This window comes from Anopheles gambiae, chromosome 3 (assembly GCF_943734735.2).
Source record: "Anopheles gambiae chromosome 3, idAnoGambNW_F1_1, whole genome shotgun sequence".
NCBI lineage: Eukaryota > Metazoa > Arthropoda > Insecta > Diptera > Culicidae > Anopheles > Anopheles gambiae.
In genome coordinates, this window is record NC_064602.1 from 49,614,121 (window position 1) to 49,629,268 (window position 15,148).

Below are 15,148 nucleotides of genomic sequence, written 5' to 3' on the forward strand. Positions count from 1 at the left end.
ATACGCTCATCCAGTGAGGTTTTCAGTGATCAATTTTTTGTAATTGGTTTATTTATTTCTATGTCTTAAAGTGTTATTTTAAGACATGCAAATAATAAAGTGTTATTTTAAGACATAGAGCCGGTCTCGTAGTACAGTCGTCAACTCGTACGACTGAACAACATGCCCGTCATGGGTTCAATCCCCAAATAGACCGCGTCGCCATACGTAGGACTGACTATCCTGCTATGGAGGGGGAATCAATTTGTCACTGAAAGCCAAGCCTACAAGTGGGCACAGGCAGGCCTTTTGACCGACATCGGTTGTTGAGCCAAAGAAGAAGAAGAAGAAAGTGTTATTTTACCTGTTAATCATTAAAACTTATCAAATGTCAAGAACCTGTACTTACTACTGTTCTACCGTACAATTCAACAGATATTTACAGAAATAATCCTACCGTGTGGAGCTATGCCGTACACCCCAAGGTCTATAGGATATTCATGTGAAGAAAGTTCTCATTTCTAAGAAGGTCAACCCTTGTGTTAAGCGCTTGATTCGCCGGTGAAGGTCACTCTAGCTACTTTTTGGGTCGTTTGACGTCATAAATGTTTATCGTTCACTTTCACCTGGAAACTGAGCGCGTAACAATATTGTTACACGTTACATTTAATCCTGCATTAATCGTCAATCCGGTTAGCATGTGGCTGAAGGACCCCAAGAACAGGGGCGCAAGCGACAAAAGTTTTCTCCATCTCGACATGAATTGTCGTTAGTAGGTAAATGAGCCACTGAATCTCATTACCAACATGCCGGATAGGTTTACTTTAGCAGTCTAGAACCTTGTACCATTCGGCAGAATAACGACGATTGGTCATTTTCATAAACTCAAGGCAAATACTAGGTCGATTGGAAATGAGGAAATTTACTGAAGCACACTTCATTCGGACTGTTTGTAGTACCATGCGTTTATTTATATATTGCTTACATTCCAAACTGCAATTCAGGTCAATTCACGGAAAATCATTTCTAATCACAACCTTTCAATTCTGGTTGAAAATGACCTTAACTGTAATGACATGCATTCATCAACAAATTGTGGTGGAAACGATAAATGGTTAGCTTATTCTTGGTTTAGATTGCTTCAAATTTTATTGTCAAAGCTTCATTCAAAGCACTTTAAAATGCAAGCCACTTCAAATGCATAAAATATTTATCTGTCGATTGGCATACCGCAGTCTGCCTTTTGCCTATAGAAAAGCTAAAAGTTGAAATGCTGATAGTGGTCAATCCTTTCTGTATTCATAGGTGTTTAAAACTCTGAAAACTATTTCATACAAATTAGTTTTTGTTTTACACAAGTACAGTAGTTGTAACCAAGCCAAAGATTAGTAGGCTTTAAATGAAATGATAACCTATAGCTCAAATGATAATTTATAGGATCATTTGAGAACAGTATCAGTACTCAGCATTTGTATGCACAACTGTACATAACTTACATTTCTTTATTTTTAAATTTCAATTCTCATAAATTTTTAAATAATTGACTTTTCATCTCAGTAACTTGAATAACTTGTAAGTATTGCCGACATTACCTAACAGAAGTTTTTCGACAATTCGAGGTCAACTCTCGATTCCTTCGGGTCATTTCTACTTAAGTCGCAGTATCGCCACACGATCGGGGCGCGTTTGACATTGGAAACGGAAACAATCGATTAAGGGAACGAACCCAACCGACACGACCATGCTCTGTCTGTAACTCTGCATGGAAAGTCTTACGAACCAAAAGGAGCAATCTGGCCGTCAGCAAACACCGAAGAACTAGGGCATTTCATAACCTTTCCAACCCATCCAGCCCCATTATCGCCACCCACCAACCTTACTGAAGCACGACCATCCATCGACCAGTTGTCCCGAAGGGTTCGAATCTTACATGAAGCTTTAAACCAGGAAAACTGCGAGTGATTTCGTACTGTGGAGTCTGGCAAACGGCGTGTCCTTCCGATTCGATCCACACCACCAGAAGAAGGTTATCGTTCCGTTGGGAAACCGCTCGTCGATGACTGTTGCTGCAAAACCGTTGCTGGTGAATGGTTCACTAAGCATGGCCGGGGACCATGTTCGAGTGGGACTCACTATTTGCCAGGGAACGAGTACTATAATTACCTCTCTCCCGTGCTGACATTCGTTGGGCCCTTCGCATTTATTTGTGAAGAGAAAAGATCAATAATGTCCTCGACGACAACTCAGAATCCGAAAGTATAGCGATTAATCATTGTAAACCAAGGTTTTGCACTGATTTTACAGTAGTTTTTAGTACAGGAACGAACGTTTAATACGTTACTTCCTGTGCTACCATAGGTGTTGCTGAGTGGCACAACGAATCGTGGGTGTAACAGACTTTAAAACACTTTTTTAAGACGATAGTTAAGGTGCGACAGCAGATTATTGCGTTCGATAGGTTTTGGTGATGCAATCGAATGATGCTTTTTATCATGCATATAATATTTCTTCTGTTAAAAAAAGCATATCTAATTTTATTCCAGTTCTTGCGTTCTGTTTATGTATGTTTAATACAACAAAAAATACATAAACAATACATAAAAATATGGAAAATAAATTAAGCAGTCCGCTATTGGTGATGTGAAACATGATTGAAATGTCAAAATAATAGATATTAATAATGAGAAATTCATTCTCTTAAATCAGAGTACTATAGAATCTACAGTGGTCTCTAAATTGGACCTCAAATGGCGTTAACAGAAGTGGTCCGCGAAAGAATTGATTTTTTAAAGGAAAAGCTTATTACATATCATATTGGTATTGGTAGGCTAGTGCAGCAGTTTGACAAAATATTGCTCGCAGTCTTACAATTTTTAATATTTTCAAATTAAAGTTATGTTATTTTGGTTAAAAATTATTACCTTATACTATTTTTTATTTGCCGTTTTAAATGTATTTTGTAAAAATATTCGTGAAAATGCGAACACTGTTTTTTCCCATTTTCGGCAGGCTATGCTTCTACTATCTTCTTCTTCTTCTTTGGCACAACAACCGTTATCGGTCAAAGCCTGCCCGTACCCACTAGTGAACTGAGCTTGGCTTTCAGTGACATATTGTTACCATAGCAGGATAGCCAGTCCTACGTATGGGGGTTTGGTACGGAATATTCGGGGTTTGAACCCATGACGGGCATGTTGTTAAATCGTACGAGTTGACGACTGTACCACTATACCGACCCAAATTAAATCAAAAGGTAGACAAAAAAATTTAAAACAGTTTTACTCTCTCACTTTCCTAAGATTGGAGTTGATAACCACTTGAATTATTATATTTCATGTTGTCCATTTTGGTCATTTGCAGGCAGTTTGATTGATGTGTCAAAAATCAACAATTACCGTGTACCTATTTTCGGCAGCAATAACAGTGAAAAAATAACTGGTTTATCGTGATTTTAAAATTCCAATTGGACTACAATAATTTGTACAACCATAGAATATTTCATAAAACCACACGTTCATTGTTTTACTGCTCTGGTTCTCTTAATAACGATACTTACCGAACTATTGGCTGACAGCAAATTTGCCGAAAATTTTTGAACTCTGCACATTTTAATTGATATTTTGGAAAAATACGCAAGGAAATGATGTGAAACTTCGTATATGAATAGCAAATGAGGATGCTGTTATTCCAAAGTTTGAAGAGGCAACTTTGAATGCATTTTTGCATAATTTCACATTTTTAGTTACCCTGCCGAAAGCTGGTACAGTTACCCTAAACGCGTGCCGCGACTAATGTATTTTCAAAGCCAAGTGGTCCGTGATCCTAAAAAAGTTGGAGAGTACTGCTATAGACAATTAAAGGTGCTCATAGTATGCAAGTGCCACTGCTACGGTGTCGGTACAAAATTGCACTCCGAGATGTCGAATTATTTTTGTAATACTAAATTTTTAAAATAAATTATCCATCGCCACCGCCGAATTCAGGGACGTAACTCGTCTCGATCGACGCTGAGAACGATTTCCACAGGATTACCAGTTAGTGTTCCAAAAACAGCATTGCAGCTTTTGCCGCGCCGCAAAAAAAAACGGTTTCAGAAAGCGGTTGACATTTTCATAAGCAGGTGAGATCATCATCATGACGCGTTGATACGTGAGGTGATGGTCAAATGTTTGATAATTTTGAAAATCTATAACCGCAACCTGTTTTCGTTTTCATTTCCAGTTCTTGTCAATCCTGCGGGGTGAATGAACTTCAACAAAACCGGGCACCTACAGTTCGCTACTCGAAAAGGCTCTTGAGTAGAATGGCATCTAAATTTCTCACCCTACCTCGTTCGGCCCAATTCCACTACAGGAACTATGCCGACATGATGGAATTCCGTGATCAATTGATCGTTTGTTCCGATCCATTTCTGTTATTTTTGCAAGATTTTCTTAGTGATTACACGAACCCGCGCAGCTGAATTTTTGCTCGACGATCTCGAGCATGACAGTGGCATGGACGATCCTGCCGAAGATGAGCCACTCTACGATCAAATATTATCAGCAGCACAACACGCTTGGAACGTTCTTTCAGATGAATTAAGAGAGCCATACCGTCTACGAGCAATCATGGCATCACTGTTTCCGCTGGCTATGAATCAAGCTTTCTGAATGTTACATTTATTATTTTCATCCAGCTTCTCATATGGCGTGAAACAGAACGTCAAAGAGTCCAACGACCCGAATCGTAGTGCGCAGTGGCGTATCACAAACCCTCAACTGACGGTTTAAAAAATGAAACATGTAGGGGTGACCAGTTTTTCTTCTTTCGAGCTCAATAGCCAAATACACACCCTTCAATACAATGTCCTTTTCTGTGCCGTTAATTGCAAGCCACGCTAGTCCTCACCCATGTATGAGGCAAATTGGGCAAGGGGGATGGATTATATGCATATGATGGAATAGTGCAATCTTATGCACGGATGCCACTGTTTGGGATTGTTTTATTTTCCTAACAACAGCTGTTACTGTGGGACGATTATTTACGCGTGTCTCGTCTTTGTTGATTATCCTTTGGAATCGAAACGATAGCTTAAGCATTACTTATGTTACTCGCTGTTACTGAAAGTTAAGTTCATTGTAAATAATTAAATAGCAAAGAATGTAACTACGCAAGAACGGTGAACACATGCGAACACATGAAAAAATAATTCAACCATTTTGGCTACAAACTATTATTTTTTACTCAGTAATAATATAGGCCAACTTGTAATCCCTAATTTAAGCATCCCGATAAGATGCCTACGAACACATTCAATCTGTTAGTTAACAACATTATTTATCCGTGGATGTAAATTTAAGTATACCAATATTCTTACCTTAGATTTCGATCACTAACTCCTTGTGCGTTTGGATGGTGTGTTGACTAGAGTTGTCTGTGGAAGGAAAAAAAGCGTATAAGGACACTAACAAATTGCTCAAAGGTTTCTATTAGTCCGGCCATCAGACCAATGCTGATGCGTCTGTCGAAAACGATATAGCACTAACGCCAACATTGAAGGGATCTAATGAATGGGCAGGATTAATGGAACCAGCCCGAAAACGGACTGTCCTAAGCGGATACGATAGAGCATGAGCAAGTGGAATCGATCGGCAGAGTTTTTTTTTTGGTAAAAGACGACATAGAGGAAAGCCGTGCGCATGGGCTCACGGAATGACTAATGCGTGTACGATTTTCCTCCACCCAAAATGTTCGAGTGTGCACTGAGCCACGAATGGAAAACATGGCCGTATCCTGGTTCGCCGAGCCCCAGACTGCAGCACACACATTCACAGCAACGAAAACAAAACAAAAAAAATAGAGCAGAGTGCACGAGTGCGGAACGTGCCTGTTTTCGAGGAGTTCAAACCCTGGAACGGACCCGTTGGCTTCGAGCTGTACCACGGAAAGCTTAAGCCAAGCGTAGCTGAACACTATGGCACACGCGAGTGCACATCACAAATATCTGCGCCCACCAACGTGTCTCTAAAAGGACGAAAGGAGATTTCCCTTTGAAAAAAAACCCTCTCCGGGCCAACAATGGCCGTTCGCTCAAATGTATTTGCTCGGGATGCAGAGCGAACACAATGCCCCGAATATTGTGTTGCGTCCTGCACTACACAATTGCATACGAATGGAACGCTGAACCCCCTCGGGCTATGTTGGTCCTAGCCATTCAGTTGGTGTGTAATTCAATATAAAATTGTATAAAACATATTCTGTGGTCGGGTTTCTGCACCCTCTAGTAAAGCGCCTTTTTTATGACCGCCCGGGTTGACACACGGATCACCATCAACCCCTCGCAATTTTGATCCTTTTGCCAGCCTCGGATGTGAATTTGCCGTTACATCTTCCTCGTGTAAATGAAATTATGTTACATTTGGTAGCTATGCTTAACACATACGACGACGCAACGCTATTGATGATTATCTGGGTAGTTGCGTCAGGTTCATCACGCAAAGACAATCGTACTCTACATTTAAAATCGTAGATCTCCATTTTGCATACGTAGCTTAAAGTCGGTGCTTTCTAACCTAAGTTTTTGGAGAATGACATCCGTTTAGTTTTCAACGTTCCTTCCGCTTCACTTCGCAAAAAGTAACCTCTTCACAATCACTAACGTATTTGGCCCCTTTACATTACTCCGCGCTGGCCGCTAGGTGGAATGGAACAACAGTGGGCCAACGTGCTGGCTGTTTTGTTTAAATTAATTTTCGTTTTGCTATTCCGTTTGCTATTGCTCTGGTTCTCTCGTAACGAAGAATTCTCTTACAGTTCATTGACAGAGTTCAGGGTCACTTACTGCTCCCCACCAATGAAGCACTAAAGTGGCACAGGTACACACAATAATTGCACACATACTCCATCCCAACCTGTTACGCACTCCGCTGAAAAGTGTCCGTGTCATACCACCACCAAGGACCTCAATCAAAACTCGTCCCTTTAGCTGATAGTGGAATGGAGAATAATAAAAACTCGCTTTACTCTGATCATTGGCATCCATTGTTTTGTTTTACGTTTCTTTCCATTTCTTTTCGTCGATCAGTCGTCAACCTCTGCGTTTTAGGGCCGTGAAACTATCTGCTTTGAACGTGAAATTAAATACCACTAATATCATTTTTATAAAACAAAACTACGAGCAAAATGCCGCATGAAAACGCAGCCGATAACTGCCCCAGCCTCCACCACACCATCGATGGCGACAACTTCAATTGGTGGGTTGTGGACGTTAAAATTAACTTTACTTCCATTTTATCACTTCTCGAAACCGGCATTGCCGGAGGGATACAACACACACACACAACGTGCACAGTGTGGTCAGCAATTGGTGGGTTATTAATCGCTTTTGATTAAAAAATTTAACTCGCGCTACGCGTGAATGGCCATCGGTTCTGGCATCCGACACGATACAACGACGGGGTTAATGCGGGTTGCGGAACGTACTCTGAAGGGAATCGGAACGGTTCGCATCAGTTTGGCCTGCGGGCATATTTCATAGCAGGACAGAATAATGTACTCCCCTGTTCGCTCTTCGACGCTTTAAAGCCAAACATTGACCTAGCTTGCCATTATTTTGGTCCTCAAGAATGCCTGATGCATACAAATAGTTGTAGTTGCAAAGGATTCTTTATGTTTGTTCACGTATGGATTTTTTTAAAGAATCCGACACAAATTTAGTACTACACGAAAAAAAGATTACAATTTTATCAACCCAATCGTTTCAGTTGCCTTGAAAACCTTTTTTTTTGTTTAAATAAATACACACACTTATGATCCAATTCATTTCATCCGCACGTTAGAGCATATTGATAATTTCTCATTACTACTGCTCATTCACACCGCGAGATCAAATACAAAAACACAAACTAGAAAGCTTCAATTAATTCATGCTTTTTCGAACAGTTGTAATTTGTTACAGCTTTGTTCTCATTTTTTCTCCATTTTGACGACCGTGAAATTCAGGTTCAATAATAGCATGAAACGTGTCTACAGTGACGATGGGAAACAACAACAAAACCTGAATGAATATTAAAGTAATAAGAATACAACGTTCAAAGCGCCAATAATAAGAGTCAGCGTTAACCTGAGAAATAATGTGGCTGGGGGCCACCGTTCGAGAGGAAGCAATCATAAGCGATAAAAATGGAATCAATCTTGCCGGACTGTACGCGCGCAACCAATCGATTCTTTCAACAAAGTTGCGCGCCGGATTGACGGTGTTGCCGCCACCAGCGAAAAATGGAGGTCGAGGTTCAATGACGCCATGCGACGATCGGTTTTAATTTCATTCCGCGGTCGTTGGGATGTGCAGATCCTTTTTGAAGCTCTATGTGTAAGGATAGCTCGTGTGTGCGTGGATCCAGCGCTGAAACAAAAACTAGAACTCACCAATGTTGAATGCAATACTGAATACCACATGCTTACATCGCACTGAAATGGTCATGGCCACTGTGCAAAATAAAAGCTGCAGGCAAAGAATACTCAATACTTTGCCAATTCTTGCAGTTCATGATCACTGACGATCGATAAGATGTCGTTCTGTCTACTGTACGTACTTATTATGTAGCAGCATGTATGCATAAGGGCGTTCGAAAGTACGCCCGCCGTGATCAACATATCAGTATGCGGCCGACGTGGTTTGTATTGTTTGCTGCAATAAATATGCTTTTAATGTTACGTACTACGATACCTTTCTTTTGTTGAACCTTCCTAAAAGCACAACAGCACCGTCCGCATTCTCGAGCACTAAACCAAGGAACAGTGGTAACATTTTCCCTTTTCATTTCCGTTTGGCTTTAACCTCCAGTACTCGAAGGTTAAACGCAGTGCAGCCAAAGAACCGGTTTAAAAAGAGGTATATAGGGATATTTTACCAAAAGCAATTGAGAAACAAAAAGATTGACATGATTTAGCATAACATTTTTTTACACGTAAAGGTAGCAGAAATTATTTTCAAAAAGTCGCATTTCCTTCCAATATCCAAGTAAAAGTTTCACGCCTTGAGGGTATTTTATACTAGAAAACAATAATTATCTGCAAACGGATAGCAATGTTACACACAATTGAATACCTCTCGAGAGGTGGAGTAATCAAAAATCGCTGCTATAAAACTGCTGCTCATATGATCATAAAACATGAACACGACTCGTGAAATTGCACCATAACGAGAAAGGATTATAACGAATAATACTATACATTTAAAATGCTGTAACTACGATAATCTTTTTATTGCTCTATTTAACAACACGTTTTTTGATGTTACACCGTTTTATCCCCCTTGTTGTTCTGCCGTGATGTGAACTGCACTTCCAATTTCCCATTCCATACGGTCTCAAGGTTAGGAAACTGTACAATAAACCTTCACGACCATTCACGGAAAAAGCATTGGGGATACTTCAAGAATTCGTATTACTGTACGTTGCAAAATATGCTGGAAATACTGGAAGATTGTAGAGGAGCTACCTGTGGTCTGCAAGATCGGTGAACAATTGATGCTACACCAATGCAGAGCGTACCCAACAACAGAGGTCATTGAATGCAATTTATATGCCTGCTTTCAAGGTCCTGGAGGCACATTGATTGCCACACAGCCTATGCCGCGATGCCGACAACGAGAAGGACCATGCTCGTTGCTGTACAAAGATGAGGGCGATATAGTTGGGGGCTTTGTTTTTCGATTTCCTGCCCTCCACCATGCTTCTTACTCACAGCTCGAAGGACTCGACCGGCCGGGACAATCAGTTTAGGTCCTTCCCGACTTCCAAGCTAAAGATAATATTCTCCCATACGGAATTGCACGAATAATGCTTTCGTGCTCGGTTATTCGTCATTGTTTGAACCGTGTCTTCCGTAGCATAATGCAACACCAACAAAAGGATCCGCAAATGTGCGACAACAGACAGCAACACATACGTGCATAAGGTTATGTTTTGCGAACGGATACAATGTCGGTTAAACGTTCTTTCGGCGACGACGACGACCACGACAACGAACGTAACAATGATGGTGTGCCATTACTTATGTTAAAATTTAAATAGCCCCGCTCAAGCGACGATCGTGATGGGTTTATGTGACGATCGGCATGGTATGTTCAATATGACACTGTAGTATTATTTTTTATGGAAACACGGTATTGAGCTGAACGGTGCCCACATCAATTGTATGGATTATGGAAAAACAGGAAATAATGCCTACATTACACATTATAAACTCCATCAGTAAAGGCTGGTTATCGTATTTTACAGAATATTGAGCCCCTTGCATTTTTAATGATTGCTGAGGAGTTTTAATAAATATAGATTTGTATTATCAATGATAAATTGTTACACACATTTTAAATACTGTTTTTTGTGACAGTTTTTGGTTTGGACTATTTTTATGAGATCAGTAAAATAAAAAAATGGTACATTTCGACACTTCGATCATCTTCTCCTTCAACAACTTTTTAGTTACAAGTTCTTCCTTTACAAGTTTTTAGACATGTAATGAAAATTTAGTTGTATTTTCTTACAGCTAGGTTACCTTTTTCTATTTGAGAATAAACGTAATCATTCTATTTAGCTGCCATTTACCTATTTAAGAAAGTGATAACAAATTTCAACAAATGGTTCAGATCAAATTAGTGTTAGTCGCCGAGAAGTACAAATTACAGATTGAAATATTTTTATCTCTGCAAGTAAATCGTATAGGTTTTATTGATTCATTGTTCGCCGCGTTACAATTGGGAAAAAAGCTCTCTCGCGATACTACTAAACATATGCTAAACCTCACAGCACAGACGACCCACTTATACTGTGCGGAACGTCACACCTTCGATCGTGACTGGTTCGATACATGGTCGAGGAGGTGCGCGAGAGGTACGAGTGCAACAAACTTTCATCGATTCGTGACGCTCCCGTGAAGTTCCGTACACACAGACCCTGCAAGATCGACCCATCGACCGAAACGCCGAAAAATTTACGCCCAGTGAAGCGCGTATCCCTCTCGTCCCGACTCAGCTGAGTTTCGGAGGCTTTTGCGCAAACGGCTCGGTTTCGGTCTCGGATTTTGGACTCGGTCCCGGTCCGCCGAACGACGCAGCTATCCTTGAAGTGTAAAATTATTCTTAAGCCTCGTTGCCCATCGGCTGATCTGCGCAAGCGACTGTGCAGAAAGCCCCCCGTACACCCGCACATACACATACACACCCATACAAATTAAAGCCCTACGCAATTTGCCTTTTCATTCGGACGTTTGTGTGTAAATATACTATTCACATCGCTGAGGGTAGGTCACGGTATGTTATATGAGCCAAAGCTCGAAGAACAATGCCGAAGACTGTGAGTGATCGGTGTGGTACGATTGGCTAGCACAGAAGAGCAAACACTGTTTGCTCTGCCACAGGCGCATGGTGTGGCTTTGTCTACTGAACGTTAACCTACACGAAATTGAACATACTTCCTCTGAGCGATGTGCTTTCAAGTGCACATCTACGGAAATGCACATCACCTACAGATCTAACCACAAGAAAGAATCAACTGAGTCGTGAGCTATCCATTTACATACATTTTCGTTAGAAATTATGCTGCGTAATCTGTTAACACAATTGACCAGTCTTGTTTTGGTTGAGGCGCTAACATCTGCGGAATGTTGTTCCATTAACGACAATATGCCTTTAAAATTGATTTCTCCACAGAGCTGATATTTGTCCAAGAAACCACACTCATCAAAATGGTTGGTTATGCTTCATTTCGTTTGTGAGATTATTGTTATTTCCAAACAGTGGTTTCGAGATTGCAAATGTATTGTTCCAATCTACTATACAGTTGTAGCTGCTAATAAAAGTACAGAAATTTGATTCCAATTTACCAATGCTGGGTTTATCCAAATGTAATACTATATTAAAACATCGTATCTACTACACTTTTATCACAGCCAGTGGCGGATTTTCCTATAAGCAGACTGAGCGTCCGCGGGGGGCCCCGGCCTGAAGGGGGCCTCGAGCTAAACTTTTTGAAAGGTGTTAGTTCACTTTTATAAGCGATTGATTTTTTGTTAACAATGCACAAATTAACGGAAAACTAAATCATTCTCAAAGTAGTACATAAGACAGTGTGGAATGCGTTGATAACGTTTATAGCAATTAAAAGTTGTTACGAACTTTGGAGATAATTTTTGAAGGCCAAAACAAATATTACATACTTTCGCACTCTTGCATATTAAAAAGAATAAATCCTCTCCTGACAATAAGACATAAAGAAGCTCCTGGGACGATTAATTTATATTTTTTAAGAACTTCCTAAACGGTCTCGATTGCAAGGAGGAAAAGACTACAAATACGCAATTGCAGGATAATCATTGTCGCACGCTTGAATTTCAGGCACATGTTTTATGTATCTGTGAAACAGGAAATCACACAAGCTTTGTGTAGTGGCTTTCACTGCTCATGTACATGAATGAGCAAAACAAATGTATTGCAAACTCTGCTCTAAAAATACAAAAGTATAAATAAGTAAAATTCAGATTTTTTCTCAGGTTTTCCAGTTATACATTTATCTAGATATGCCTAGATCTGTACTGAAATTCGGAAAGTCTGGAGTTTTAATAGCTACAATTTATCAGTTTATTGTTCATTGATTCAATTCAATATAAAAGACTCTTAGCTTAGAAAAACGATCTAATGCGTACTTGTGTTGAAAAACTACTACAGAGAATGAAATGTTTCTTTACTCTAAACACTAGTAACACTACTATAGCTAGTCTTTAATATAGCTTTGATTTTTGCAATACCAGAAACAAAGATGATGCACATCCTAAAATTATGCAAAATATGTTAGCTTGATTACACGAAGACTATAGATACTATAAAGGGCCGGTCTGGTGGTACAGTCGTCAACTCGAACGACTTAACAACATGCCCGTTATGGGTTCAAGTCCCGAATAGACCGTGCCCCCATACGTAGGACTGACTATCCTGCTATGGTAACAATTAAGTCACTGCCAAGCCCACTTCACTAGTCGGTACAGTCAGGCCTTGACCGCCAGCGGTTGTTGTGCCAAAAACAAGAAGAAGAAAGATGCTATAAAAATAATTAACTGCCATAAAAAACGACAGAAGAAAATTAATCCCTAACGAAATCAGGATGACATATTTGGTATTCGTAACGAGATATTCATAAAAATGCGATATAATTTTCTGGACTTTTAAGGAAACTATGAGCCCCAATTCTATCCCCCGCTTAGGGCCCCGAGATGGATAAATCCGCCTCTGATCACAGCACTCTGTTCTCCCAACCAATCGTTTCTGTTTAAACCTATTGTACAAAACAACTGCACAACTGCATACATTCAGGCGTTCAATAACAACCTAACACAATCGAACTCGTGTTATTTTTATTGTTTAATCAACCAATTAGCAATTCTCCCGAATGGTAAGGGAAAACGTTAAGTGCACATCGAAAGAGCTCCGTCTGTGCTGACTATGTTCCGAGCAAGCGTACGCATTTACAAACAGAAGATTGTCTTAAAAATATTATTCTCATGTCTGTTTGTAGGTCTTGCTCAACAAATTAAGCTAAGCAACGAATGCGATAACTAACCAAGATATTAAGTAAATGTTCCATTCCAACAAAATATGCTCAACTGGTTTACATTCACATCGGCAGTATAAAGTGTTTTTAAATTGTTTTACAATACGCCGTACAAAATTATTGATGGCCAATATACATGTTTGCAGCATCCCATTGCAGGTTCATACTAAACGATTTCAATGCTTATTACCTTTAGGATAAAAATTACGCTCCAACCGATCGTTTCGTTACGTTCTCTGGACGCGTTGACGATGGTTGGGTTGACCGTTCCATCGATCGTTGTAGCTCAGCGCAAAGGAGCACTGACACGAGAAGGTGGCACGGACCCGAGCTTTACCCCAGCACGGAGAGGAAGTGCAAACGATCCAGTGTGAGGGACGTGTGATGAAGCTTGAAGCCAAGACCTTGACTGCGGTCAACGATTTCTTGATGATGGACTCGAGCTCGCGCAGCATCTCATAGGGGATTTTATTGTTCACCCTTCTTGCTTTGCGTCTTCTTTTCTCCGTGTTCTCACGCACTCCTTCCTGTGCACAGTTCTCGTTCGCTGCTCTCAGGCAAGTTGCAGATCACTCCAGCCTCCGGTCTGGAAACACTCTCCCAGAACAGCATATCTGTCGCGCACGAACCGAACGTGAACTTACAAGCTCGCACGTTCGCGTATGGCAGACGGCTCACACTACAGGCAAGAACCTACCGCGGTATCGGTCCGAGCACCGTGATTCCGAGGCCGTGCCACGGTGCCACAGGGGGGGAAGAAACAAAGTGCCGCAGGGTGTAAGACCACAAAACAGCGTGCGAGAGACGAGAGCTTTTTTGTAACATTTGTATTCTTTCTTCTCAAGCACCTACATCCACTTCAAATGGATTCGAATAAAGGAAACGAAAAAGCCAGTTGCTGGAGATACAGCCTCATTCAAACGCCCCGACCGGTTCATTTAGGACACACAGTCTGCTCAAGTTGGGTTCTAAAGGGAACCGCCGTACGATCGAATCACGGCGAAAATGCTATAGAATGGTATTTATAAAATGTAGCAATGAGACGTTTTATTACTTTAGATTTGTTTCATCGCTTACGTTGGCACAGGACTGCCCAACTGGCAATCGTAATGGTGTATATTAAGCTTTCAGAATGCTGTCATTGCAATCAGCTCACAAAGCATTATAACTTTTATTTATCTTACTTTTTTTCTTATGATTAGTGGCAAGCACACATGAAGAGTGTAATAATCCGTTTAATTTAACTAGTAAGTTTCTAAATATCCTCAAGCGTCCTTCGACACAGCTTTCTGAATCACAAACACAACCTTGCAACACTTTGACACAAAGTAACAAATCTCGCTGCATTCGCTCGCCAATGATGTGTAGGATACCAGACCTATCATTAAAACGAATTTGGTAATCGTCTGACTACTTTCTAAAGCAGCTTCTTGCTTGCTCATCCGATGGCGCCCAACATCATTCTGCCAAATGGCGATGCCCGACCAATCCAGCTCCGGTTGTTATCGGTGCTAAGAAATCCAATTTAACTTTTGACTCGTTCTTTGAACACATTCCCCCCCTCCCCCTCCCCCCATCAC

At 40.6% G+C, this 15,148-nt stretch overlaps 1 protein-coding gene across 3 annotated transcripts in view; it reads right to left on the reverse strand.

Moving 5' to 3' along the window:
- The window catches only part of LOC1279618 (protein gustavus), a 109,628-nt gene that overhangs the window by 63,223 nt on the left and 31,257 nt on the right, over positions 1-15,148 (reverse strand). For all 3 annotated transcript variants that reach the window (XM_061652998.1, XM_061652997.1, XM_061652996.1), the window contains exon 3: positions 5,339-5,395. The gene's annotated coding sequence lies outside the window, so the exon portion shown is untranslated. The remainder of the gene's footprint in view (positions 1-5,338; positions 5,396-15,148) is intronic.